This window comes from Oncorhynchus kisutch, linkage group LG4 (assembly GCF_002021735.2).
Source record: "Oncorhynchus kisutch isolate 150728-3 linkage group LG4, Okis_V2, whole genome shotgun sequence".
In the NCBI taxonomy this organism is placed as follows: Eukaryota; Metazoa; Chordata; class Actinopteri; order Salmoniformes; family Salmonidae; genus Oncorhynchus; species Oncorhynchus kisutch.
Genome location: NC_034177.2, coordinates 20,592,302 through 20,619,276, shown reverse-complemented (window position 1 = coordinate 20,619,276; position 26,975 = coordinate 20,592,302). Strand labels below are relative to the sequence as shown.

General features: G+C 41.8%; 1 protein-coding gene across 11 annotated transcripts in view; it reads right to left on the bottom strand.

The window, feature by feature from the left end:
- LOC109889224 (transcriptional repressor p66-alpha) overlaps positions 1-21,326 on the bottom strand; it is a 44,996-nt gene extending 23,670 nt beyond the window's left edge. For 10 of the 11 annotated variants that reach the window (XM_031822619.1, XM_020480494.2, XM_031822621.1 and 7 more), the window contains exon 1: positions 21,142-21,299. The gene's annotated coding sequence lies outside the window, so the exon portion shown is untranslated. Of the gene's footprint in view, positions 1-21,141 lie in introns of all 11 variants that reach the window. The other variant, XM_031822625.1, reaches the window with a different exon arrangement.
- Positions 21,327-26,975: the final 5,649 nt, after the last annotated feature.

Below are 26,975 nucleotides of genomic sequence, written 5' to 3'. Positions count from 1 at the left end.
CCAACAGTGCAGTACTGTGAATAGGCCTAGGCTACAGTACATCTTGATTTACCCAGTTTATCTATAGAGATTTCCCACACAAATAAATGATTGCCATTATGTTGTTAGATTTTGTTTTTAACCAATCAAATTGATTGCATAATTGATTCATTCATGCATACATGGCAGTCTCTGAAAAATGTTACCATAACAAAATTATAATGTAATGATATTGAACTCAAAAAGATGCCCAACGACTGAACAGAGCAGTGGCTGAGTTTCTCTGTCTGGATCAAGTGCCATTCTGTGACTTTAGCTAATAGGCCTTTTTTTGCAGTGATATTGTTTCGGTACCGTTTTTGTATCAAGTATCGTGATGGTATAGATTATTGTGATACTAAACCTGGTATCGAAGTCAAAATTCTGGTATCGTGACAACACTACTTAGGGCCCCCAAAAGGCTGGCTCTGACTGCATGTGTAGCAGTGTTTCCATTAGCCGGTAATAACCAGCTTTTGTCAACAACAATAAATAAAAAATGAAAGCTGATAAATAAAAATTGGCACCGGCCAATTGTCTGGGAGAAAAAAAATGTCCCATTGCAAAATTATGCTTTTTTTGCCTATTCATTGATGAAAATAGTCAATGTAAATACATTTGACCGGTCATGCTTATCGGTGTATGAGTTCATTTGCATCATTTAGTGGAATTCAATTGGTGCGTGTGTATTTTCGTTAGTCGTTATTATTCTTATTTATCACCCGTGCACAGCATACAGATACAGACCCTAGCTTAAGGGAAAAATCTGTCAGACAACGTGAAAGCTGCTGCTACAGCGTCTGTTGATGCTGGAGTGAAACGTGCTTTTAAATCAAATCGTACTTGTCACATTCAGCAAAAACAACAGGTGTACCATTAAATGGTTACTTACGAGCCCTTTCCCAACACCAGAGTTAAAAAGCAGGAAAAAAAATCAATAGTAACACAAAATAATGAGGCTATTACAAGGACTACCGGTACTGAGTCAATGTGAAAGGGTACGAGGTAGTTGAGGTAAAAGTTTTATAAGCCCAATCATTGCCCAACAATTCTAAATATAATCTAATATTAAAAAACAGTTTTGAAAAAAAAAAGAGCTACTATCTTTATTTCTCAACTGGCAACTGAAGTGCACTTCCCATTCCAGTGCATATAACGGTAGGCAGGCTTCAGCGCGTCACACAGCACTTTGAAATGAGCTGGAGGCAGTACGCATTTTGAAAACATGTTTAAATTGTTTGAAATCTGAACGTTTTACTACATATCTTGAGGTATCTTTACCTCGCTTCAAAGTAGCCTAGCCAAAATACGACCAACCGTGAAAGCAATTTTATAAAGACTACCATATGCCATTGAAACCAGCAGCCTATTTCCCTCAATTTCTATAATTGTCCAGTAGCCAAAAGGCACAATCCTTATCATATTAGCAACCCATGCTAGGTTGTTGAATCTTTAGATGTCCACAGATATTTTCATCTCTCTGTCAAAAACCTCTCCCATGTGCGGTGCGAGTCTGACAAGTGTTTTTCCACTAACAGCATTATGGAACGAACATTCACACACGTAGCCTTCTGCCTTGTGCGAATTGCTGCGCTTATAATGTGGAGAAATAATAGTTAATCAACATTAAGCTAAAACGTTCTGATCTGTTGCATCAGCATCGTTTCAAAAAATATATTTAAAAAAAAATGGCTGTCGCGTAGGCCTACCGGTTGTATGAATTTGGGATCTATCATTCCACAACTGTCCCAGAGGCTGTTTGGAATAGGCCGTTCCTTTCTCGCACAAAATGACAAGCTCACCAATAGAATTGGTACACTTTTCTTCTATAGGGATAGTAGATTGACAGAGTAGTGGTTTTACTGTTCATTACTTGTCTTGTTGGCTGAGGAAAAGTAAAATGTGGACATTTATCCCTACATCTTCAAACGCAAAACGGAATTCGGTAAGGACGCACCTCGTTGCATGTTCTAAATGTGATTTCTGTCATTCTGAACACCGTGGATGGACGCCCTACACACACCCAATGCACATGGGTCCGGTAAATTTCTCAAATGTCCAGTAAATTAAAATGCTGCCCGTCAAATGGTCCGTGCCACATTTTTCTAATGGAAAAGCTGATGTGTAGGTTTGGATGTGGGTACGCAGACCTGTGAGCCACTGCAGCCCCTCATGTTGCCCATCCCTGCTGTAGAATAAAACATTAACCAGTGCTCTGAACCTTGTTTACTCTTTCACATCTGGAGACCACAATGTTGACCATGTTCAATTAGAGTCAGAAACTGTGCCCTATGAATGTGCTGGCACATTAGAATCAGGGCTTTACATGCTTGAAAATATCACTGGTATGGCTCACATCAAAACAGATCACACTCTGGTGTACCTTGAAGAGTGTACAAGGCTGGCCTAAACACTCAGGCTACTTTCTGCAACAGGGCTATTATCATGTCATCTTGACACTAGCACAAAAAACACATTCACCAGTCAAGTGCTCCATGTCAAGGTTAAGGATAGACATGTCAAGTCATTTGCTTTGATGACTGTTAGCTAAATCTATGAATACTTTATTCAGAAGGTCCACACATTCAGCTAGGGCTTGTCAAGTGTGTGCAGTTCACTTTGTCACAAGTGAGTTTGTTGTCAAAAACCACTTGATCGCCAGTTTATTGGAACTGTAAATGAGTTGAGTGGATCAGTCTGAAATCCTCCAACGCTGTTTGGGACTGGGGTTCAATTCCCACTTGACTTGTTTGAGGCACACATGAGAACAAAAGAAGATACAAATATTTTAGAGGTCAGACAGGTGCTTGGACTTTTGAGTAATTGATAGCCGCACATACATGCATGCCAGGATACCAATCCCAGCCACTCCTAGCACTGATGCTTAGGCTAAAGTAAACAGCCTCCAATGGTCCTCTGACAGAATAGGAACTCAAACTCCAAAATTCTCTAACATGACAAGAACAGCTTGGCCAGGCTGATGAAAATGTCCAACTCAGCATTTTTCTCCCACTCAGTGACTATATTGCCACTGAGATTTACTGGTCCTGAACATCCTTTCACTGTCATCCTCCACATCTGCTCAGAGCTCACAAAAATGTGGCTATTTTCAAGGTGGGAGGGGCAAAAAGACCCTCAAAGCAGCATCCACTGCCTATTGCAGATCACATTCAATCAAAACATTAATGCAAAATGTAGGTGGGGCTGGGAGCATTGCACCCGGCTTATAAAATGGCAGGTGAAACACTTGAGCTAAGAGGAGAGGGACTGAGCTCTGCAACATAACAAGGACAGATGTGCCCTGTTTGTGCTCATTGATGGGTACAAAGGGCATCCATCTGAAGGGGGTGGAGCATTCATAAACCACAGAGCACACAGCTCTTCACGATCCGGATGCTTAAGAAATCCCGCTACGACCTCCCACGAGCAATCAAACAGGCAAAGCGTCAATACAGAACTAAGATCAAATCCTGCTACGCCGGCGCTGACGGATGTGGCAGGGCTTGCAAATTCTCACCGATTACAAAAAAGGTAAACCCAGCCGTGAGCTGCCCAGCAATGTGAGCATAGCAGACAAGCTAAATGCCTTTATGCTAGTGTCGAGGGAAACAACAACCATGCATGAGCGCACCAGCTGTTCTGCACGACTGTGTGCAACTGGATCCTGGATTTCCTGACTGGTCGCCCCCAGGGGCATGGGTAGGCAACAACAAATCTGCCACGCTAAGCATCAAAAAGGGGTACACTCAAGGGTTGTAAACGTAGTCCCCTCCTGTTCTCCTCGTTCACCCACGATTTGATGGCTGCGCAAGACTCCAACACCATCAAGTTTGTTAACGACACAACGGTGGTAGGCCTGATCAACAACGACAATGAGGCAGCCTATCGGGATGTCAGGAAGTGAAGAGTCTTGGTGGTTCCAAACTTCTTCCATTTAAGAATGGAGGCCACTGTGTTCTTGGGGACCTTCAATTCTGATCTGTGCCTTCACACAATTCTGTCTTTGACCTCATGGCTTGATTTTTGCTCTGACATGCACTGTCTACTGTGGGACCTTATATAGACAGGTGTGTGCCTTTCCAAACCATGTCCAATCAATTTAAATTTAACACAGGTGGACTCCAAATCAAGTTGTAGAAACATCAAGAATGATCAATGGAAACAGGATGCACCGGAGCTCACAGCAAAGGATCTGAATACTTATGTAAATGTGATTTAATTTTTATGTTTTTATAAATTTGCAAACATTTAAACAAATCTGATTTACTTTGTCATTATGGGATAGTGTGTGTGGATTAGAGGGGGAAAAAAACATACTTTACGTATGCACTGTATATGTACTGTATATCCTCGTAACCCTGCACAACAACTCAGTACTGGTACTCCCTGTATATAGCCATGCAATTTTTACTCGTTATTCACTGTGTTTATTCCTCATGTCACTATTTCTATTTTATCTTCAACTCTGCATTGTTGGAAAAGGACCCTTAAGTAAGCATTTCACTGTTCGTCTACACCGGTTGTTTACGAAGTGTGACAAATAAAATTTGAGCTCACACATTAAACACACAGTGACCCTGGATGGGACTGGTGGTCACTGAATACGCTCCCTGAATGCAACCAGGGACATCAGGGCCTAAAATGTCCACAGGACCTGAGGGGCACGTTACAGTGTAGTATGAAGCAAGGTAAGACTTGCCTCATTATTTGAAGTGAAGCAAAACGTTCTGGTTTCAAACAATTATACTGCCTCAAGCTCACATTGCAAGCACGTATGAACTGCTCTTGGTGTCGGTCTACATGATAATCAAAGGAGCCAGAATGGCCGCCTCAATGTCCTCCCTGCTGATGACATCCAGTGGAGTCATCTCTAAGGGAGCTATTCCTGTTTGTAGCTCAGGCGTGCATCACGGTCTGTCTCCATGGCGCGTGGCTAGAGCCATCTCATAGGAGATGGATGGCATCATGAAGATGCAACATACACTGTGCTGTAGGCCCTGCTTCTAAGCAACAAAGGGAGGAGACCAAATAGAACATCAGCGTGTGTGCGTTCAAGATGGAGACGCACAATATGTGTCCGTCCTCAACTGATACTTCACACTCAGCCTACCTACCACCCCATTGAAGCTCACTTGCTTTTCACCAAGCAATGTCTATCTGTGAGAAAATCGGGACATTAGACAACCCCTGGGATGACAGGAAAATAAATCAGATAGCAGAGAAAAAGGAGTAGAGTACAGCTAAAACACATGTACTAAAAGGAAAGTAAAAGAGTCTATACATTCACTGCCACTCAAAGCGACACAAGGGTGAATGACTGGGAAATAACATTGCATCAGTCTTTCAGCCTGTCATCTGCACTGATATGGGGCTGAGAGAGCGTTTTGGAAGCAGGTGATTGCAGGAGTGGAATGATTAAAGTGAGCTTAGAGCCCATACAAGGACAGATTGATAATTACATTTATTTGTGCTTTTCACTATAGTACTCGGGTGTCAATCAACAGAGTGTTACTGTGTAGACATTGCTTTCAGTCAGTGACCTCTATTCAAGATTATTAAAAGCATTTCATCATGAAAATATGAGTTCAGGATTTCTTTCAAAACTTGGCCAGGACAACAGACTAAAAAACATGTTTACTTTGAAATTGAGGGGAGATCATTATCTTGCTATAGGCAGAGGACCAACTATGGATCTATACAGAACAAAAATATAAATGCAACATGTAAAGTGTTGGTCCCATGAGCTGAAATAAAACAGAAATTTCATACACACAAAAAGCATATTTCTCTCATTTTGTGCACACATTTATTTACATCCCTGTTAGTGAGCATTTCTCCTTTGCCAAGATAATCCATCCACCTGACAGGTGTGGCATATCAAGAAGCTGATTAAACAGCATTATTATTACACAGATGCACCTTGTGCTGGGGACAATGAAAGTCCACTAAAATGTGCAGTTGTCACACAAAAGGTCGTGTGAAATTGGCATGTTAACTTCAGGAATGTCCACCAGAGCTCTTGCCAGATAATTGAATGTTAATTTCTCTACCATAAGGCACCTCCAATGTGATAGAGAATTTGGCAGTACATTCAACCGGCCTCACAACCGCAGACCATGCGTAACCACGCCAGCCCAGGACCTCCACATACGGCTTCTTCACTTGCGGGATAGTCTGAGACCAGCCACCCAGACAGCTGATGAAACTGAGGAGTATTTATGTCTGTAATAAAGCCCTTTTGTGGGGAGAACTCATTCTGATTGGCTGGGCCTGGCTCCCAAGTGAGTGGGCCTATGCCCTCCCAGGTCCACCCATGGTTGCACCCCTGCCCAGTCATGTGAAATCCATAGATTAGGGCCAAATGTATTTATTTCAATTGACTGATTTCCTTATATGAACTGTAACTCAGTAAAATCGTTGCGATTATATTTTTGTTCAGTACAGAATCAATGAGTGGCATTAGGCAATATTTGGGAGACACCTGTAAGGGTAATGTTAAATAAAGGAACTGACAGATCTGACTAAATTATGAATTTCAGGCAAGCTAAACACCATCACATCTCAATCCTCCATTCAAGTTTGTACACCACATTTGGGAGTGGGGTGAGAACCAATGTCACTGTGTTGATACTCAGCACATAACACAATATAAAGTGCAACCTGTTTGCGAAGGTGATGGTAACTTAAAAGACAGAAAATGAATGCTTTAATTAGTCTTGATAAAAACAGTCAGCGTTAATCTACACATTCTAAATGCAAACAATCAGCTCAGGTCTCATAATGACAATGGTTAAGGGCACTAATTTATTGCACCATTGCATATATACCCATGCATTTGCATAGCGATACCAGCAAACGTACATAACGTTAGAGCTCTCAGCATCAAATTAACTGCACTATCAGTACAATGCCCATCCCTACAAGATTCATTACCATCCATTGATAATGGAGTTGCATGCAAAATTTCCAAAGAGATAGCGAGTGGATAGAGATTACTGGTTTGTGTTCCATAGAGATTATGGCGAGGACACTAAGGTCTCTGGTAGAAAACAAGGCCTGGGGCAGATCTAGCCAGGGAGAGCGAGAGAGAGAGACAGCCAGAGGAGCAACAGGCCACCCAGCAGTCTGATCACGTGTCCATTCAGATTAATATTAAACACACCAACATTGGTGTTGCTTTTTATTGCATCGTCCAATTTCCACCCTGATCGCTAGCAGAATGAAGCTGCACACACACCAGCCCTTTTTCACTTTCATGCTTTGATTGCAGACCTTGATGTTGATGACTTCTTACCAATTTACCATAAGAATTTAAGTGAATTATTCCATGTTCAGCGATTCCTGCTAGAAACAATGGCCATAGTACACTAGGCAAGATGGAGAGCATAGAGAACATATTACCTGGTTTGACTCTCCAATGAGCTCATTCTAATTTCATGGGCAGTCCTTTAGGGAGACAGAGTATTACGATTGATCCATTTCCTCAGGTAGCTAGCATCTACTATCTGATATGTTGGATGTAATGATCTTCCCTAGGGACTGGACATGGCAATTAAAGCTCACGGATGCTTTTGAATACAGGCTCTATTGGATCCAGTGAGGGGGGGAACAACAGTATAATATTGCCCAATAAAATGGGCTGCACACAAAGCCATGAATCTCCTGCTCATGCAATTAGTCTCTTCCCTGTGATACGTTGACTCAAAATATATATCGTTCTAGATTTGATTAACGCACAATTCATTTCTGTTTGATTATTCATTCGAGGTCACATTTAGGTTGAGAAGGATATGTCCAAATTACTGAATGAATTTTGAAAGAAACTGGAGGGAAAGTCAACCCACTGAACCCAGTGCTGTTTTTGGAATATCTGATAGTGCAAAAAAAAAACATTGCTTAATCTGGCTTCACCAAACTGAGTACATGGGTTCTAAACAGAGAGAGAGCGGGAGCAAGCTGACTGGGTGGTGGGGGAGGGGTGACTGGCCTGGCCATAGATCGACTGTACACTGACAAACACTCTTGCTCTTCTGCGTCCTCACTCTCCCTCGTTCTCTCGCTCTCTCACTCTCTCTCCTATTGGTTGTGGCAGAGAAGGTTCCCCTACTGGTTCGGTACTGAACACCAAGGGTTAAGTACTGCCATTTTAACACCACTGACAGATCAGGCCATTAGGGTGTTACCTAACAAAATGGAAGCCTTTAACCCTGCATCTGCCAGTTAGGCTCCACCTGGATTCCACTTAGCAACATGACGACGAACGGCATGGGCAAAGCCCAGGAAGTGCAGCCAGACCACTACACGTGACCACAAAGGAATGCGCACATGCACACACTGACACACACACGGAACAGACGATCACTCACAAACACCAAGAACACTGCCGTCCCCCCCCCCCCCCCCCCTTCTCATACACACACACACAGTCTCTGAAAAGGACAGAACTAATTGACAGTGTTTACAATCACGATTCAGGCCGATCGAGGCGCGGCATGCACTACATTGGGACATTAAGAGCAGATTAACTCATATCATTAATAGAATGAAAAACCAGAAGCTGTACCTCTGATTCCATTAACCATCTGATCTTCATGATGAACCAGCCAGTGGATAAACTCTCCAGCTAGACTTGACTTGTTTTGCCTTGAAGTCATGATTTTTAATGCCATTATCTCCATTGAAGTTCAGCTTACCCTGCTTATGGTCAACTACAGGACCCTGATTCTCCATAACTTCAAGTGGAGGGTTACAATAGGTTATAGGTCAGTGCTGACTCCGAGCAAACAATGACTAGGCCTAGCTTAACTCAGAAGAACTTGGGTGTCTAACCAGGGCTCTAAAGTGTGAGAAAAATTTGCTGTGACCACAAGTTTTATTTTGAGAGCACTTTGTGACTAGGAACAAAATCTTCCAGATAATAATTGTTTCGTGCTGTACCGTTGTGGCCCTAGAGAAAAACATTGAGTGCACATTCAATAAGGTCATGGTTGCACCATTACTACAGCAAAAGCGGTTTGCTTCAAGCCAAACCAAGTCAAAATATCTGATCCATATTACAGCCGCAACATTTTAATCTTCCTATAACGGATCGTGGGCCGTTCTAACACTACTCGCACATCGTTAACCATTGGTTTACACTTTGTTCAGTCATATTACCTCATTGGCTAGCTAACCACCTAGTAACGGAAAAAGAAAGTGATAACTTCTTCAGCAGATCAATGACCATAGCAATGCGTGAATGACAGATCTCTTGCATGTTGACATCACAGGACGTTTTTAAAGAAATGTGTTTGTGCAGGTACAGCCAACTACGGCAAAAATAATATTGCGATATTGCCAAAACGACCAGATCAAATGTTCAATGTAATACATCTCAATAGGAAAATAGTGCTTTTACACAATGTAGAAACCTACTTTTGTAATTTCAATGACCGGTATTGGTATCAACATTTTAGCTTTTATAATAATAATAATAATAATAATAATAATAATAATAATAATAATGTCTTTACAATGTTGCATACAGTGTTAGTTTCTAGGGCACAACATGTGCTTCAAAAGTAGCTCCGAGGTTGCGTTATTAAAACCTCTTTGGCTAGGGGGCAGTATTTTCACGTCTGGTTGAAAAGCGTGCCCAAAGTAAACTGCCTGCTACTCAGGCCCAGAAGCTAGGATATGCATATTATTAGTCTATTTGGAACAAAACACTCTGAAGTTTCTAAAACTGTTTGAATAATGTCTGGGAGTTTAACAGAAGTGATTTGGCAGGTGAAACCCTGAGCACAGTCCATCCAGGGAAAAAAACATTGGAGTTCAATCTGTATTCCATTAGATTTCTATGGCAATCCCTTTTTAATAGAAATATGCTTGCAGTTCCTATGGCTTCCACTAGATGTCAACAGTCTTTAGAAATTGGTTGATGTTTTTCCTTTGAGAAATGAAGAAGTAGCCCTGTTATTTCCATGTGTCACTCCAGGTGCACTCTGTTTTGGTGCGAGCGACCTGGAACGTGCTTCCCTTTGTTTTTCGTCCGGTATTGAGCACAGTTGTCCCTGTCTTAAATTCGATCGATTATTTATATTTTAGGATACATCCATTTGGATTAGGAATGTTGCTTGAAATGTTTGGACCAAGTTTACAGTTAACTTATTAGATACTTTGTCGGCATGTTGGGCGAGTTGGAACCGGTGTTTTTCTGAATCAAACGCGCCAAGTAAATAGACATTTTGGGGATGTAAAGAAGCAATTTATCAAACAAAAATACCATTTGTGATGTTTATGGGACATTTTGGAGTACCAACAGAAGAAGATCTTCAAAGGTAAGGCATGAATTATTTAGCCATTTCTGACTTTTGTGTAGCACCTGCCTGGTTGAAATCTGATTTTCATGTGTTGGTATGCTGGGCGCTGTCCTCAGATAATCGCATGGCCTGCTTTCACCGTAAAGCCTTTTTGAAATCCGACACTGCGGCTAGATTAACAAGAAGTTCATCTTTAAACCGATGTATAACACTTTTATGCTTTATGAATTCTTATGAGTATTTCTGTTTTTGAATTTGGCGCACTGCAATTTCACTGGGTGTTGTCAAATCGATCCCGCTAAAGGGATTGGCGTGCGAAGGGATCCATAAGAAGTTAATACAAGTTCAGAAATATGCATTTTAAAAATACAGATATTAAAATATAAAATTTAAATAAATCCCCTGCATTTTATATTGAAAGTCAGTGTTTCTGCTTGAGTGATCAGGGACCTGCAACTATAGTTTTCCTTCACAGAAAATACATCAGAAATACAAAATACATGCCCCAGGACTACCTGACATGATGACTCCTTGCTGTCCCCAGTCCACCTGGCCATGCTGCTGTTCCAGTTTCAACTGACCTGAGCCCTAGGACCATGCCCCAGGACTACCTGACATGATGACTCCTTGCTGTCCCCAGTCTACCTGGCCATGCTGCTGCTCCAGTTTCAACTTCCACCTGACTGTGCTGCTGCTCTAGTTTCAACTGTTCTGCCTTATTATTATTCGACCATGCTGGTCATTTATGAACATTGAACATCTTGGCCATGTTCTGTTATAATCTCCACCCGGCACAGCCAGAAGAGGACTGGCCACCCCACATAGCCTGGTTCCTCTCTAGGTTTCTTCCTAGGTATTGGCCTTTCTAGGGAGTTTTTCCTAGCCACCGTGCTTCTACACCTGCATTGCTTGCTGTTTGGGGTTTTAGGCTGGGTTTCTGTACAGCACTTTGAGATATCAGCTGATGTACGAAGGGCTATATAAATAAATTTGATTTGATTTGATCAGTGCCACAATTTCAGCAGAAAATAGATTAATTTAATCAGATGACAACAAAAGTGCAACACTTTTGGCTAGCAGAAATTACAATAAGAAACATTTTAGATCTGCGTTGCACCCCCTCCCCTTTTGCATCAGAACAGCATCAATTCATCTGGGAATGGACTCTACATGTTGACTGATTCCCACAGTTGTGTCAAGTTGGCTGGATGTTCTTTTGGTGGTGGACCCCTCTTAATACACACGGGAAACTGTTGAGTGTGAAAAACCCAGCTCTATTGCAGTTCTTGACACATACCGGTGCACCTGGCGCCTACTACCATACCCTGTTCAAAGGCACTTGAATCTTTTGTCTTGCCCATTCACCCACTGAATAGCACACACACACACACACGTCTCAATTGTTTCTTTAACCTGTCTCCTCCCCTTCATCTACACTGATCAATAAGGGATCATAGCTTTCACCTGGTCAGTCTGTCATGGAAAGAGCAGGTGTTCCTAATGTTTTGTGCACTCAGTGTAGGCATCTCAATCAATTACATTTTTTACGTTGGGAGTACCAGTGCTATGAAATGTTTTAACTTAGAGCCCTGCGTCTAACACATACTTGAGCCAATATGCTGGTAACAAAACCTGAACTTGAATCTTTGGAGCAGGCTATCTGTATATGATGAAAAACATCATCATCACACTATTTGATTTGAACTGGAAGTGTTTTACTGCTGACATGCACACTTTTTGGGACCACATCAACAGTGGACGAATGAACAACATACTGACATATCCCTTTAAATCTATTCTGTTACAGGTGTTTGTGAATCTTGATGCAAATTAAAGTATCTATCAACATCAGGGATTACTTATCCTTACATCAAATACAGAACTCTAAGCCCTGAGACATGCAACCACGAGTTGCCCTCCTGGAACTCTACAAAAGTTCCAAGTATTTGCTAATGTAACAGTATAGCTTTAGACCGTCCCCTCGCCTATACCCGGGCGCGAACCAGGGACACTCTGCACACATTAACAACAGTCACCCCTCGAAGCATCGTTACCCATCGCTCCACAAAAGCCGTGGCTCATACAGAGCAAGGGGAACTACTACTTCAAGGTCTCAGAGCAAGTAACGTCACCGATTGAAACGCTATTTAGCGCGCACTGCTAACTAAGCTAGCCGTTACACTAACATTGATCTCGAACCAAGCCTTGAAGGAATCCACAACAAGGAAAATGTATAGCCACAACCGATTGCAATTGTACCAAACAAGGTGGCTTGGGATACATTTCCTATTGAATTTAACCTTCAAACCACACGTTCCTGGTGACAAGGGAAATATGTGATCTGAACAGACTATTCTATGAGTGATAATCTTGCATTTCAGCTAAATTACTTCAAAACACACATCACAAATCCCCTAAATCGAGACAAACATACCAAAAGACTCTCCACACACATTCATAACAGTTTACATTTCTTGGAATTGGCCTGCGGGACGAAGTGGGCATAAAAAAAAAAGTGTTCTCTCCCACAGCACTGAACAGACAGAGGGTATCCCAATGAACAAAAGACTACACAGTCCTATTGTGTCACATCCACAGCAACCAAAACAAAACAGTAACCAACCTACAGCCACTACTGCCTACCTGGAAGCTATTGAAGCTGTGACAGTGACACACATTCTATAGGTGGGCTAGATGAAGCTCAGTCAGCACCTACACTAGTGTGACATCAGTTCAGTACACAGCTAGCTGGCCTGGTTGCGACACAGGCAGGCAGCAGGGCACCCGGATGCTTAGTCCCCCTCTTGGATGAGTGCCTTGATGCTGTATTCGTGTGGCTGCCGAACTGAGTGTTCCAGAGTTGCCATGTCAGCACTGGCCAGTTAAAACAGACAGTGGGAGCTATTGTTAGGAGAAGAACTGGAAAAATGTAGCAATGCCATAGCCCTTGCTTCTTCATCCATGACTCCTGCTAAACCTGGAGTAATTGAGAATGTTTTGAGGCATTCCAGAGAAGGAGTGTGATCACATTTTGTAACAGTTTCCATGAGTTTATATTTTTATGATGTCGCAAACATCTGTCCGCTAGTCAACTCAATGCATTAATCATGTGAAAATAGAGGACAGGATAAGTCATATGGTTCTCATAAAAAGTCACGACTCAAATATATAACACCAGTAGACACAAGCACATCATTCTTGAATAGCCCATATGGCCTACCTAACTGGTTAACAGGTGTAGATTTCCCTATGGAATACCACAGCCAACCCCAAATGTCTGATGAGCTTCACAGCTTCATGTTGAAAGAGTGGAGCCTCTCATTTGTGAATCTACACAATGAGGAACCATGCTTGAATTGAGCTGCCTGTTGACCCCTTGGGCAATGAGTTGCCATGTTGAAGATGATGGCCTGCACTAAGTACACAACTCAGTCGTCAATGGCTCAAGAGTACGTTTAAAAATAAAACAATCTTCCTCTGCCATCCAGGATCTGAAATAATAGGTCAACTGAAAGCAATTTCTTGGTAGAATTCTGTCCTGTTGCCTTCACCTGTCAAACCAGTCCAGAGGAGTCAAGGAGAGAAAGATGCTATTGTGACAGACTCGAAGTGGGGTGCTCTCTTCTTCCTAAAACTAAGGCTCATTGGTCAGCGTTCACATTTATATTGACCATCCAGGCACCTGATCACCAAAGTTCTAATATTTTCTGGATTACTAGGTTTAGGCTGAATCCAGCACAAACACAGCGTTCCTCAAGTGGTAGAGCTGTTCCGTTTCTGACATGGGGAAACGGTAGACTTGGTACACACAGTTGAGTCAATATGAAGTCCAACAGGGTAAACATGAAGAGTACAGACATGAGATTCCTCCCCCACCTCTCAGAATAGCCTAGGGCCTGAGGGTTGGTGAGATCTGGTGACCAACACAGCTAATGTCCTATAGTAGGCCTATTCTCTCAATACAAAGAAAATAAACATATGGATAGACAAGGCATAGCCTAGAAATGTGCACAATACCACCACAGGACAGATCCCAAAAGAGACAACCTGATGTGTTGCCCTCTGAAAAATGTTTAGGAATCATTAAACAGGGCCACATTATGTGACATATCATAGGGACATTGTCATTTGCTCCCTCCCTGGAGCTCTAGTCGTAACATGCACATCAAATTTGCTAATGAAGTCTCTTCTAAAGATAATATGAGCATGTGCATCTATAGGTTGGTTCTACCTCATACTACACACCCTGACTTGAATCCCTACACTGGCCCTGCTGCTAGTAGGCTATAGCCTAGTAGTAGTACATGAATCGGAAGCCCCCGTAACGCCCCAGAAACCCATCCTCCATGACTACCTCCCTACAGTGTCAGGAAGCTGGTCTCAGGGAAACCAAAGCTTGTGACTGGTTGACTCAGACCATGCGTGGCTGGCTCTCCTACATTTGCTGTTAACCACTCGATGACGCTGTACACTTCCCTGGCCAGTGATCACAGCAGAGAGAGGACACCAGCCCTCTATCTCCCATCTGTTTATCTGACCGGCAGCCAATCCATAGTTGTCTCCCATTCCCTTATAACCTCATCGCTCAAGATGACCATGCTACGACCTGTTCAACAATCAATCGGTTCCATTTCCCACTGCTGTCCTTGAAGGTGCCCTGCTGCTTTGCTATTATAATAATATATCAGCCAGACATATGGATGGATGGAAACGATATTCATCCCTCCATATAGTGCAGTAGGTTTCTAAATTAGCCCTAAATTGAGGAGCATTACAAGTGACCGACGCAGAGCTGAAAATGGTATTATTACAGAGGCGCCCCTTTATCAGTGAATCTCCAGTCATTAATCAGCTGAGGAGGGTCTGACATCTCTCTGGGAAATCACAGGTACAGCTTGCGCTCTGCTGGGCTGAAATGGATGCTAGATAAGCACCAAACAATTTTTTTTTAATTCTAGCCCATGCATTCTGTAAGCTTTCAACAATGGATGAACATACTAGGCCTATAGTAATAACCACTACATACTAGAGGTCGACCGATGAATCAGAATGGCCGATTAATTAGGCCGATTTCAAGTTTTCATAACAATCGGAAATCTGTTTTTTTTATGCACCAATTTTGCCCATTTTTATTTTATTTATTTTTACACCTTTATTTAATCTTTATTTAACTAGGCAAGTCAGTTAAGAACACATTCTTATTTTCAATGACGGCCTAGGAACGAGGCAGAACGACAGATTTACCTTGTCAGCTCGGGGGATCCATTCTGGCAATCTTACAGTTAACTAGTCCAACGCTCTTACCACCTGCCTCACGAGGAGCCTGCCTGTTACGCGAATGCAGTAAGCCAAGGCAAGTTGCTAGCTAGCATTAAACTTATCTTATAAACAACAATCAATCAACGACTGTCGTTGCTCCAATGTGTACTTAACCATAAACATCAATGCCTTTCTTAAAATCAATACACAAGTATATATTTTTAAATCTGCATATTTAGCTAAAAGAAATCCAGGTTAGCAGGCAATATTAACAAGGTGAAATTGTGTCACTTCTCTTGCGTTTATTGCAGGCAGAGTCAGGGTATATGCAACAGTTTGGGCCGCCTGGCTCTTTGCAAACTAATTTGCCAGAATTTTACGTAATTATGGCATAACATTGAAGGTTGTGCAATGTAACAGGAACATTTTAGACTCATGGATGCCACCCTTAGATAAAATATGGAACGGAATAAACATTTTGTTTGAGGTGATAGTTTCCGGATTTGACCTAAGGCTCATATTTCTGTGTATTTATTATAGTTAGTTCTATGATTTGATATTTGATAGAGCAGTCTGACTGAGGGGTGGTAGGCAGCAACAGGCTCGTAATAGTCAAAGCTATATGGTTTAGAGAGAAATAGTCGATGCGTTATAATTCCTGTAATAACTTGCGGCTGAACTTGAAAGGGGTTCCTTCGTTATTTTACCATTCATGTCTTCCATAGAGAATGTCTTGATCTACTTCAAATAAGGTCTGTGTTTCCTGCAGTCTTAAACCGCCTCGGCATTTTGATACCCGTGTAAATCTCACTAGGATAAGGTAACATTTGTCAAAATATTAAGGTGTTATGGGAATTATGACTCGCACTTTGATAGTCAATTCTTACCAAGTCCATTATTAAAATAGGATTTCCTGCAAATAGAAATTACAGTTTTTGTTTTCAACATTCATCACAGGTAACTTAAACACTATTTTTATTCAAACAGTTGAGAGTATTTGTCTCCTAAGCAGACTCTTCAGTATCATTGTCACTTCAGAGCTGTGTGTGTGTTTTACAGATGGCAGAGAAAAGCAGAGCACCAGTGTGGGACTATTACATGGAATTGGCACCAGGGAAAGCAAGGTCTTATTTGTGATAAAGATGTAAGCATCGGGTCAGCAACGGCTAAATCAAAAAATACCACCAACATGTGGAATCACCTTAAGAACACCCATCCAAAAGCCCATATGTATTATATTAGGTTAAAATAAAAGTGTTCATTCAGTATTGTTGCAATTGTCATTATTACAAAAATGTGTATATATAATTTTAAAAAATCAGCCGTTTAAATCGGTATCGGCTTTTTTTGTCCTCCAATAATCGGTATCGGTGTTGAAAAATCATAAATCGGTCGACCTCTACTACATACTAACCTCTCATACGAGGTAAAATGACCGAACGAGGTCGAGTGTCCATAGCGCATCAATCTTATGAGAAACGGTAAGCCCATCTGGTGACAATACAATGAGATAAAGTCCCTTTTTAATGTCACCACAAAACAATTTACAGTCACACTGCAACAGGAACTGTTACTTTGTGGTCACTTGAATTACGACAGACACACTGGCTTGTAATGAAAGTAATCACCCGTATGAGGCATCTGTTGAGCATGAAAAACCCAGCAGCCTTGCAGTTTTTGGGGTAAACTGGTGCGCATGGCACTTACTACCATATCCCGTTCAAAGGCACTAAAATATTTTGTCTTCCCCATTCACCCTCTGAAATGGCACACATACACAATCCATGTTTTAGCTGCCTCAAAGCTTCAAAATCATTCATAATCCCTCCATCAGTGCTCAGACTGTCCACAATAGGCTGAGAGAGGCTGGACTGAGGGCTTGTAAGCATGTTGTAAGGCAGGTCCTCACCAGTCTTCACCAGCAACAACATAGCCTATGGGCACAAACCCACCGTAGCTGAACCAGACAGGACTGGCAAAAAGTGCTCTTCACGGACGAGTCGCGATTTTGTCTCACCAGGGGTGATGGTCGGATTCGCATTTATCGTCGAAGGAATGAGCATTACATTGGGGCCTGCATTCTGGAGCGGGATCGATTTGATTTGGAGGTGGAGGGTCCGTCATGTCACAGCATCCTCGGACTGAGCTTGTTGTCATTGCAGGCAATCTCAACTCTGTGTCCCTCATGTGGTACCCTTCCTGCAGGCTCATCCTGACATGACCCTCCAGCATGACAATGCCACCAGCCATAGTGCTCGTTCTGTGCGTGATGTCCTGCAAGACAGAAACGTCAGTGTTCTGCCATAGCCAGCGAAGAGCCCGGATCTCAATCCTATTGAGCACGCCTGTTGGATCAGAGGGTGCGGGCTAGGGCCATTCCCCCCAGAAATGTCCGGGAACTTGCAGGTGCCTTGGTGGAAGAGTGGGGGAACATCTCACAGCAAAAACTGGCAAATCTGGTGTAGTCCATGAGGAGATGCACTGCAGTGCTTAATGCAGCTGGTGGCCACACCAGATACTGGCTGTTAATTTTGTTCAGGGACACATTATTCAATTTTTGTTAGTCACATATCTGTGGAACTTGTTCAGTTTGTATCAGTTGTTGAATATTATGTTCATACAAATATTTACACATGTTAAGTTTGCTGACAATAAACACAGTTGACAGTGAGAGGACTTTTCTTTTTTTGCTGAGTTTAGTATGGAGCTGTGGCTCTGAGTATTGTTTCTTCATCCTATGCAATGTATTCCCACTCAATTTGGTGGAATTTTCTCCCCCTGTTCAGAGAAATTACTTGTTAGCTTGCCATGAATATGGATTTGTTAGGTTTATGTCCTACATCCTGATAGTACCAGGTTATGACCACTAGATGATGCTGTTCCGGCTATCAGGTGATTATTTTTTCTCTTTCTCAAAAGTGCACTGCAAATGCGATCGGCTTCACATGACAAATGAAAATATCCTTCAGAAATGTAATAGAGGGAAAATCTAAAGATGCAACAACAGGCATGGGTTGGAAATATGACTAGGTTGTGTCTTTGGCTGCCGGACAATGAAAGACAGTTGAGAACATGAGAGAAATACTGGTTTCAATTGCATATGAAGAAGTGTTTCTAAAATAATCTCCTTAACATTCCTATGGTTGGAACATGGCAAGACCTTCCACATCCAGATTTTAACCAATTACATTTATGGTTCAATAGTTTCAAAATGTTGACTGCCTCCGCTCAGATTGCAAGGTGGGTGACGTTGCAGCGCGCAAAAGGCACTGGCCTTAAGTCTCCTATCGGAATGAACATGCCTCAAATATGTGGACAGAACCAAGCCTTTAGATATTAATAATGATCCTACATTACAATTGTCAAGATCCCAGAAATGTTCCATATGCACAAAAATCTTATTTTGCTCAAATTGTAATCAATTTTTTTTACATCCCTGTTAGTGAGCATTTCTCCTTTTCAAAAATAATCCATCCCCCTGACAGGTGTGGCATATCAAGGAGCTGATTAAACAGCATGATCATTACACAGGTTCACCTTGTGCTGGGAACAACAAAAGGCCCCTAAAATGTGCAGTTTTGTCACACAACACAATGCCACAGATGTCTCAAGTTGAGGTAGCATGCAATCGGCACGTTGACTGCAGGAATGTCCACCAGAGCTATTGCCAGAGAATTTAATGTTAATTTCTCTACCATAAGCCACCAATGTCATTTTAGATAATTTGCCAATACGTCCAACCGGCCTCCCAACCACAGACCGACCACGTGAAACCACGCCAGCCCAGGAACTTCACATCCGGCTTCTTCACCTGCGGAATCGTCTGAAACCAGCCACCCGGACATCTGGTGAAACTGGGGAGTATTTCTGTCTGTAATAAAGCCCTTTTGTGGGGAGAAACTCATTCTGATTGGCTGGGCCTGGCTCCCAAGTGGCACCTGCCCAGTCATGTGAAATGCATAGATTAGGGCCTAATTCGTTTATTTCAATTGACTGATTTCCTTATATGAACGGTAACTCAATAAAATCATTGAAATTATTGCATTTTGAGTTTATATTTTTGTTCAGTATATGTAATAAAACATCTCATTAAAGTTTGGCTACATTTTCAGGTGCCTCCCTTATGTCAGCATCGGTTTGGACTTGATGGGCTGTAGCCAATATGCATAGCCAATATGGATATTTGGGTTAATGGCCTTGGTGCCCTAGCAGATGTTGGTGCCGTGGCAGATGGGCACCTCTTGAAGACTAAATGTCCTTGCCCCTAAAATCACGAAATTCCAGGCCTGCTATATACACTCATTGTTGAGGTGGGGGGTATGTGTGTGGCTTTTGACCATTTCTTTGGATTCATCATGTTTTACTAATTGTTAGAAAACAGTTTGATCCAAATGGGATGTTTACGACTATAATATTATTTATATGAATCCTATAAATTAAACTACCCAATTTGGCTCTAATCAATTTCTCAGAGATCAAATTATATTTCAACAAAATAATGTTGCAGGTATGCTAATCGTATCGGTTCTTTTTACTACAGAAACGATGTCAGAACATTCTGAGATGGTGGGTGTCATGGCTTGCTGAAATGACATGGAACTACCCAAATGAGTACTTTAATCATGACACAGAACCATAATAACTGCTTCCTTGCCATACTGAATGTGGCGCGCACATCGTCCACCATTAAAAAAAAGTACATATACATACACACACTTTTAATGAATGAGAGAACATTCAACTACAAATCAAAATAAAAACGTGTTCACGCAATTCTGCGAGAATGCCGGCTTCTGATAACAAATACAATTATTGAATATCCTTTGTTGTACTGTGATACAGTAAAAAAAAATATTAAAAAATAAAGTGAATTACAACAACAACCTGTCTCCCACCACAGTCCAACCAAATCGATGTTCCAACTCGCTAACAACATAGCTAACTAAAGCCAGGTCGTGAGATAGCGTCGCAAGTTAGCATAGCTGACACTTGATTTCTATTACGGGGAACACAATTAAAAACGTCCTGATCGTGTTTGGGTTACATTTATTCTTAGAATGTATAATATTTCGTGTATATAAACCAGTGAGTGGGGGGATTCACCAAATTCCCACTCATGACAAGCTAACGTAAGCAGTCTGGCTAGCTAACGAACTCGCTCGGACACTCGCATGTACAGACAGACAGGCACTCCGGGATTCAGTCACAAAAATAATAAAGGAATCTAATTTGAGAGTCGAAACCAATTTGTTGTTTTTGGACTAGTTTAATGCATGTTGTAAAGAAAATACTTGTATCCGACTTTTAGAACATTAACCGGTACAAGTTTACATGCATTCTTTGACTTTTGAAACGGTTTGTTCTGACTTTGCAGTGGCTAGCTAATTACAGCTAGCGAGAGACACACAACCCATTACCTAGGCTAGCACTCACAGCAGTTAGCCAGTTAGGTAAGGATATATAATTACGTTAACGACTGGAAATAAGTTTAACTTCGTCTGCTTAATTAAATTCAAAATCAATATTACTTTAACCCATCAATTGAAATGATATCTTAACTTACGGAGAAGAGGTGTCGCTGTAACGCTTTTCACTTGTTTTGACAGACTATTTACTCCTGTAATTCGATGAAGAAAGAAAAAAAAAAAAAAAAAAACGATCCCGGGGATCCCCTATTCAGCCCTGCCCGCTGCCACTCCGGTTGCCAAATAATGAGCTTCTCTCTCATACATGGAACACAGCGTCACATCACTAAGCATGCGCATGTGGTCACACAAGGTGGCAACCGAGTCCGATTACATTAGTGCCACTGAGTATATCATGTGTGTAAAAATACATTTCAAAAGTCCAGTTTTCAGTAGCCTGTCTCGTCATTGCAATGCTTTGCCCCACAACCACCACAGGAATACTTTCCATCATTCTACCTACCTCACACCAGTGCTGTAATCAATTGTCAATTCACCAATTATCAATGTCTGACATGAATGAATGTCATAAAAAAATTCAATTACTGTCTCTCCATGAAACTAACAGAGCATTTATTTATTTTTTACAAAAAAATGTAAAAATCTCGTCCTATAGCTAGTCAATGGAAACGGTTAATGATGTGTAAATATTTCTCATTTTGTCATCATGGCACTTGACAATTCAGTGCTTTTGAATCCTCCCTAAAACAACCATGGGCAGCTCTTTCATTCACAGTCCATACAACAGTAAACAACAACAACAAACAAACACAATATTGGTACCAATGTGTAACATACCAGACGTATGAATGTACTATGTGATGTCTCCACTGTCTTTCAATGAGTCTGGACCAATCTCAATAATTCTCCTAATCATGTCTTTGGGGGCATGAGGATCTTTGAACAGTATCTCAGTGCAGACATGTCAGTTATTGCGAGAGAGGGACAGAGAGAGAACAAGAGAGAGACTACGGAATCAGAGACAAGTAACAGAAGTGGGAACTGGGGGCTGAATAAAATGATCACATTTTTGGGTAAATTCCACCAATGAAACCCCTGAATATCACTATTATTGACCCTTATCAATATCACAATCACACTGCAGTGATATCAATATTATCCCCCTGACTAAGTAATGCTGTGAACCTAATTCCAATCTGAAGTGAACCAAACCTAATACTGATCACCTGGGCCGATAGAAGTGTCTTCAAACTAACTAACCTTGCTGCCCTCATTAATTTAATCAGTTATGAATTCAAGCATGCAAGCATATACATTGGCCAAAAGTGTGTCTTATGCCTGAACTCTCAGGTTTGATCCAAAAAAGTTAAGGGCACACAAAATCAATGCCCTTGTCTGGCCACTGCATTCTCGAGTTGAAATTTGTAGTGTGATCTCAGAAGTAGTTCAAAAGAATTCCGGTGGCATACGGTTGGCATCCTCTTCTAAAGGAGTTGGTGACATTCCCTTCCTTGGATGGATCAGTGTGGGAAAACAACCTCAAGAAACAGGAGCAATTAAACCATACCTATGCACTCTCCATTTTAATTGGGGCCAAATGTCAAGCGATGTGTGATGTGTCAGAAACCTGTTCTTTACAGAAAATTGAGAAATAGTGCTTTATAGCTTCAAACCAGTACACAAAAATAAGATGAGTCATATCAATGTCGGCACAATGTGTGACACTGGCTTAAAGCAACAAGGCACTATCAACTTAATCCCCACTGAAGTACAGGAGCAAAACAAGGAAATACCCCTCCCTGTCACGATCAACAGGACTCACTATTTGGCAGGAAGCGTCTCCTTTCAGAACTGTTTATGCTGACACTGATCACCAAACAAGCATCACTGCCCAAAAACATTTATGAACATACCTAAAAATCTAACAACATATTACTTTCTAAAATGACGTACAAATTGAGACACTGATCCGTATAAATTGATTGCATTTTTTGGGGGTGAACAGAAATTGTTGTAAACTTGTTGAGTGTGCAAGTCATATCAAAGGAGAGACAGCCATGACATCTGCATGGCTGACTGGTAACAAAGACTGTCATGTGACCATTACTGGCTGACCATTAGGTCGGTATTTATCCCTGCAGTAATTCACCATCAGGAGTGATTCAGCATTCCTGAATATTCCTGAATGAGGAACATTAAATGAGATCGACAAATCAGACGCAGCAGTCAAAGGGAAAGAGTAGTTTTACAAGGTATCCTCCTCTGTCCTGTGCCTGAATGATACTCTCCCCAAAATAACTCAACTCTGAATCTCATGTTGGACCCACAAGATACATGATGTCTTGTCTTGTCTTTATGGGCCCATGTATTGTACTGTGTAGTTAGTTGGGGACAATTTATTTTATGAAAGTGATATGAAAGTGATATAATGATACTATAAAGGAAATTATTCCTAAGTAACTGCACAGTACAATATGAATATAGATGACTACTGTGTGAATAAGGAGTTAAGTCAATATATCTCTAAAATATAAATGTATGTAGGCTATATAAAAGTACTGCATATTTATCACAACCCACTGAGCACAGACGTCAATTCAACGTCTACTCCACGTTGGTTCAACGTAATTTCATTGAAATGGCGAGGAAACAACGTTGATTCAACCAGTGTGTGCCCAATGGGAACATGGTAGTGGGAAAAGTCATGATGAACTCAATATAGAACTCACTTCTAATAAACACTATGTACACTTACTGACAAACATTCCATAACACTTTGGTTGCAAATACCATGTTTATTCAGACAGCTATCCAAAAATAATTGAAAAACTGTGTAATCATTTAAAAACACATGCATTGAATAGAATATGGCAAGCACTCAAACTTTGTATCCATATATTTGTTGTTTCCAACTGTGGTAATTAAAAAATTATTTGAGATGTGTATTCAAAAAGGCAGATGGGTTTTTATGACAGGGCCAAATGTTACTGAAATTCACTGTCTCAAATCAGGTTTATCAAAACACAGCTCAAATGGGGGCCCTGCTGGTCCATGAAATAACTGCACTTGGTGGACAAGAAATTAAAATCTTATATTACTATTGAATTCAAAAGTTGTGCTACAAAATGATGACTAGTTGTGAAAATCCTCAGGAATTGGCTAGCAGCAGCAATTGTATTATTCATAGTAGATTCATATTAGTAAACTCAATGCATAAGGAAAATACCATCCATACAAAGTAAACCACGCTGTTAACCACAACAATCCTTAAATTAAAATAAATTATTGCGGGTGGTCATATCTGTTTGGATGCTTCTCTCTTTGTTCTTATATTTGTGTTCCAGCAGCCACCGAGTAGACTTCAGCAAGGACAACTTGTGCTTCCTCCTGGCATTTCTTTCCTCCTGCTCCTCAGTGAGGCCAAACAGTTCGGGTTCCTTTGGCCCGGTGTCTTTGGTACAAGTAGTGTGAGTGGTCATATATCTTTGGCTGCCTCTTTCTTTGTTATTCTCTTTGTGGTCCAGCAGCTGCAGAGTACCCTGGAACAAAGATGCCTCTGCCCTAGACCCGGCCTGCGTTTCCTCCTCTCCCTTAGTGGGGCAATAATACTTTTTAACACAGTCTCCCAGCATCCTCCCATAGTATCCTTGTAAACCAATGTCACTGTTATTTATTTGGCTCAGCACTCTGTCAGCTGTCTGTAGCACGTTCTCCAGGTTCTGGTAGTCCTCTGAGAGGGCTGCAGCCATCCTGCAGTGCTCCTGCTGCTGCCAATGCAGCTTATGGTGCTGCTCCTGAAGCTCTGATCGGAGGGGCTGCTACTGTGAGAGGACAGAATTGTGTTCGAAGATCCGAAATTGGTGGTCAGAGTAAAGGCTCTTGCACATGGACTTCAAGGCTTTGTTCTTTGTCTGCATGGCCCTGTACTAACTGGTCAGAGTCTGAAGTTTGTTCAGGTGGCCCTGGTAGTCTGCCTCAACGTCCTGGAACTTAGATTTGAGGCGGTGATGCTGAACTAGGAGGGTTTGATGTTTATAGACCATTGTTTTCTGCTCGGAGATCAGATCCTAGTATTCAGCGAGGAGGCTGTGATGATCCCAGAGGAGTTCCTGATGCTCACCCGCTAACACTTGGTGCTGCCACATAAGTGCTTGGTGCTGTGACTTCAGAGCCTCATATGCTGAGCTCTCTGTCTGGAGTCTCTCACTCAGCTGGACACTGTAGACTTTTGCTGTGTCCAAAGCTGACTTCAGGTCTTTGACCATGGCCTCACCTTCCACAACCAAGCAGTGGCAGCGACTGCATTCGGTCTGCAGGCTGGAAGTTAGGTCACTCTGTTCTTGCTTGCTCTTTTCCAGGGCTGGACTCTTCTCATGGAATTTCTCAGCCTTGACAATCTCCGAGGCCACAGCCTCCTCCAGGTCACTGGTGACTGCTCTGGTCTCATAAAGCTCCTCCAGCACACTCTAATGCTTGGTCGCCTCGAGGTCAGCCTGGAGCTTCTGTCTTCTGATCTTTTCCTTTGATAGTTCAGAGGTCATTTTGAGCTTAGCTGGTCACTTTGAGCTTTATCTGCAGATGTAGCAGACTTCAACTCTTATAGGTCTTTCACCATAGCTGTTTGCTCCTGCCCTGTTCCTCTGCCAGCTCAGAGGCCAGTTGGTCAGAGATTATCCTTGGTTTTGCTCTGTTCCTGATTGGCCCATCAGCTCCAGCTCCTCAGCCTCAAGCTTCTTGATCTTGCGCTGCTCCATTTTAAAGTCTGATGCAACGTTGTTGTCTCTCAGCCGGAGCTGTGTGTTTGTGCAATGCTCCTCTTCCAGTGAAGCCTGTAGAACAGCTTTAGCTGCCCTTTCCTTCTTCAGAACCTCCCTCTGTGCAACCAACTCTGAATCCTCCCCATGGGATGGACGTGCTGCAAGGGACAAAGATTACTTGTTCCCTTCGTCAGCAGACTTTTTCTTGCTGGTAAAGGCAGATAATGTGGAAGAGGCAGCCTGTTCCTGGACCTCCTGAACAATAGATGAGGCAGACTTCTCCTGCCTCTCCTCAACAATAATGGTAGACTCCTTTCTCTGCCCCTCATTCTGGGGAAGCAGCATCACACAGAGGTATCTCATTTTTAGTATGTGACCACTCTTAGAGCATATTTTACTCACATTAAGAATAACGGTATCATGATTCTTACCAGTGTCCTCAGGATGGAAGGGACAAGGGCCTTGACTTCCTCAATGGAACTGTTCTCCACACCGTGGCTGGTTGAACCAAAGATGGCAGAGCATTTGTAGAATTTCTCCTGTACGTCCTGGACTTCCTCAACAATAGAGACAGACTTCTATTGCACTACCTCAAGGATAGAGACAGAATTCTCCTGCACATCCTCAAAGATAGAGACAGACCTCCTGCACATCCTTAACAACAGAGACAGACTTCTCCTGCATATCCTCAACACAGGAAGTTGGTGGCACCTTAATTGGGGAGAAAGGGCTCATGGTTATGATTGGAGTGAATCAGTGGAATGGTATCAAATATATCAAACACATGGTTTCCAGGTGTTTGATGCTATTCCATTTGCTCTGTTCTGTTCTCCCCTCAGCAGCCTCCACTGATCCTCAATGATAGAGACAGACTTCTCTGTCTGCTTCTCATCAGATTCCTAATGCAGCAACATCACATGAAACAGAGGCATCTAGTATTAATATGGGGCCTATGTTGTAGCATCTTTACTCACACTGAGAATGATTCTTACCAGCGAATTCTTAACATATAATTAATATTGAAAATTCGTAACATATTATACAAATTTATGATGGACATACACAAATTAAAAAAGACCATTCCAAACATAACATATTATACTAATTTGAGTGTCCCGGATTTTAGTTTACTATTCCTGCGTTTACACAGGCAGCCTACGTCTGATCTTTTTCTCACTAACTGTTTTTTGACCAGTCAGATCAGCTCTGAAAAA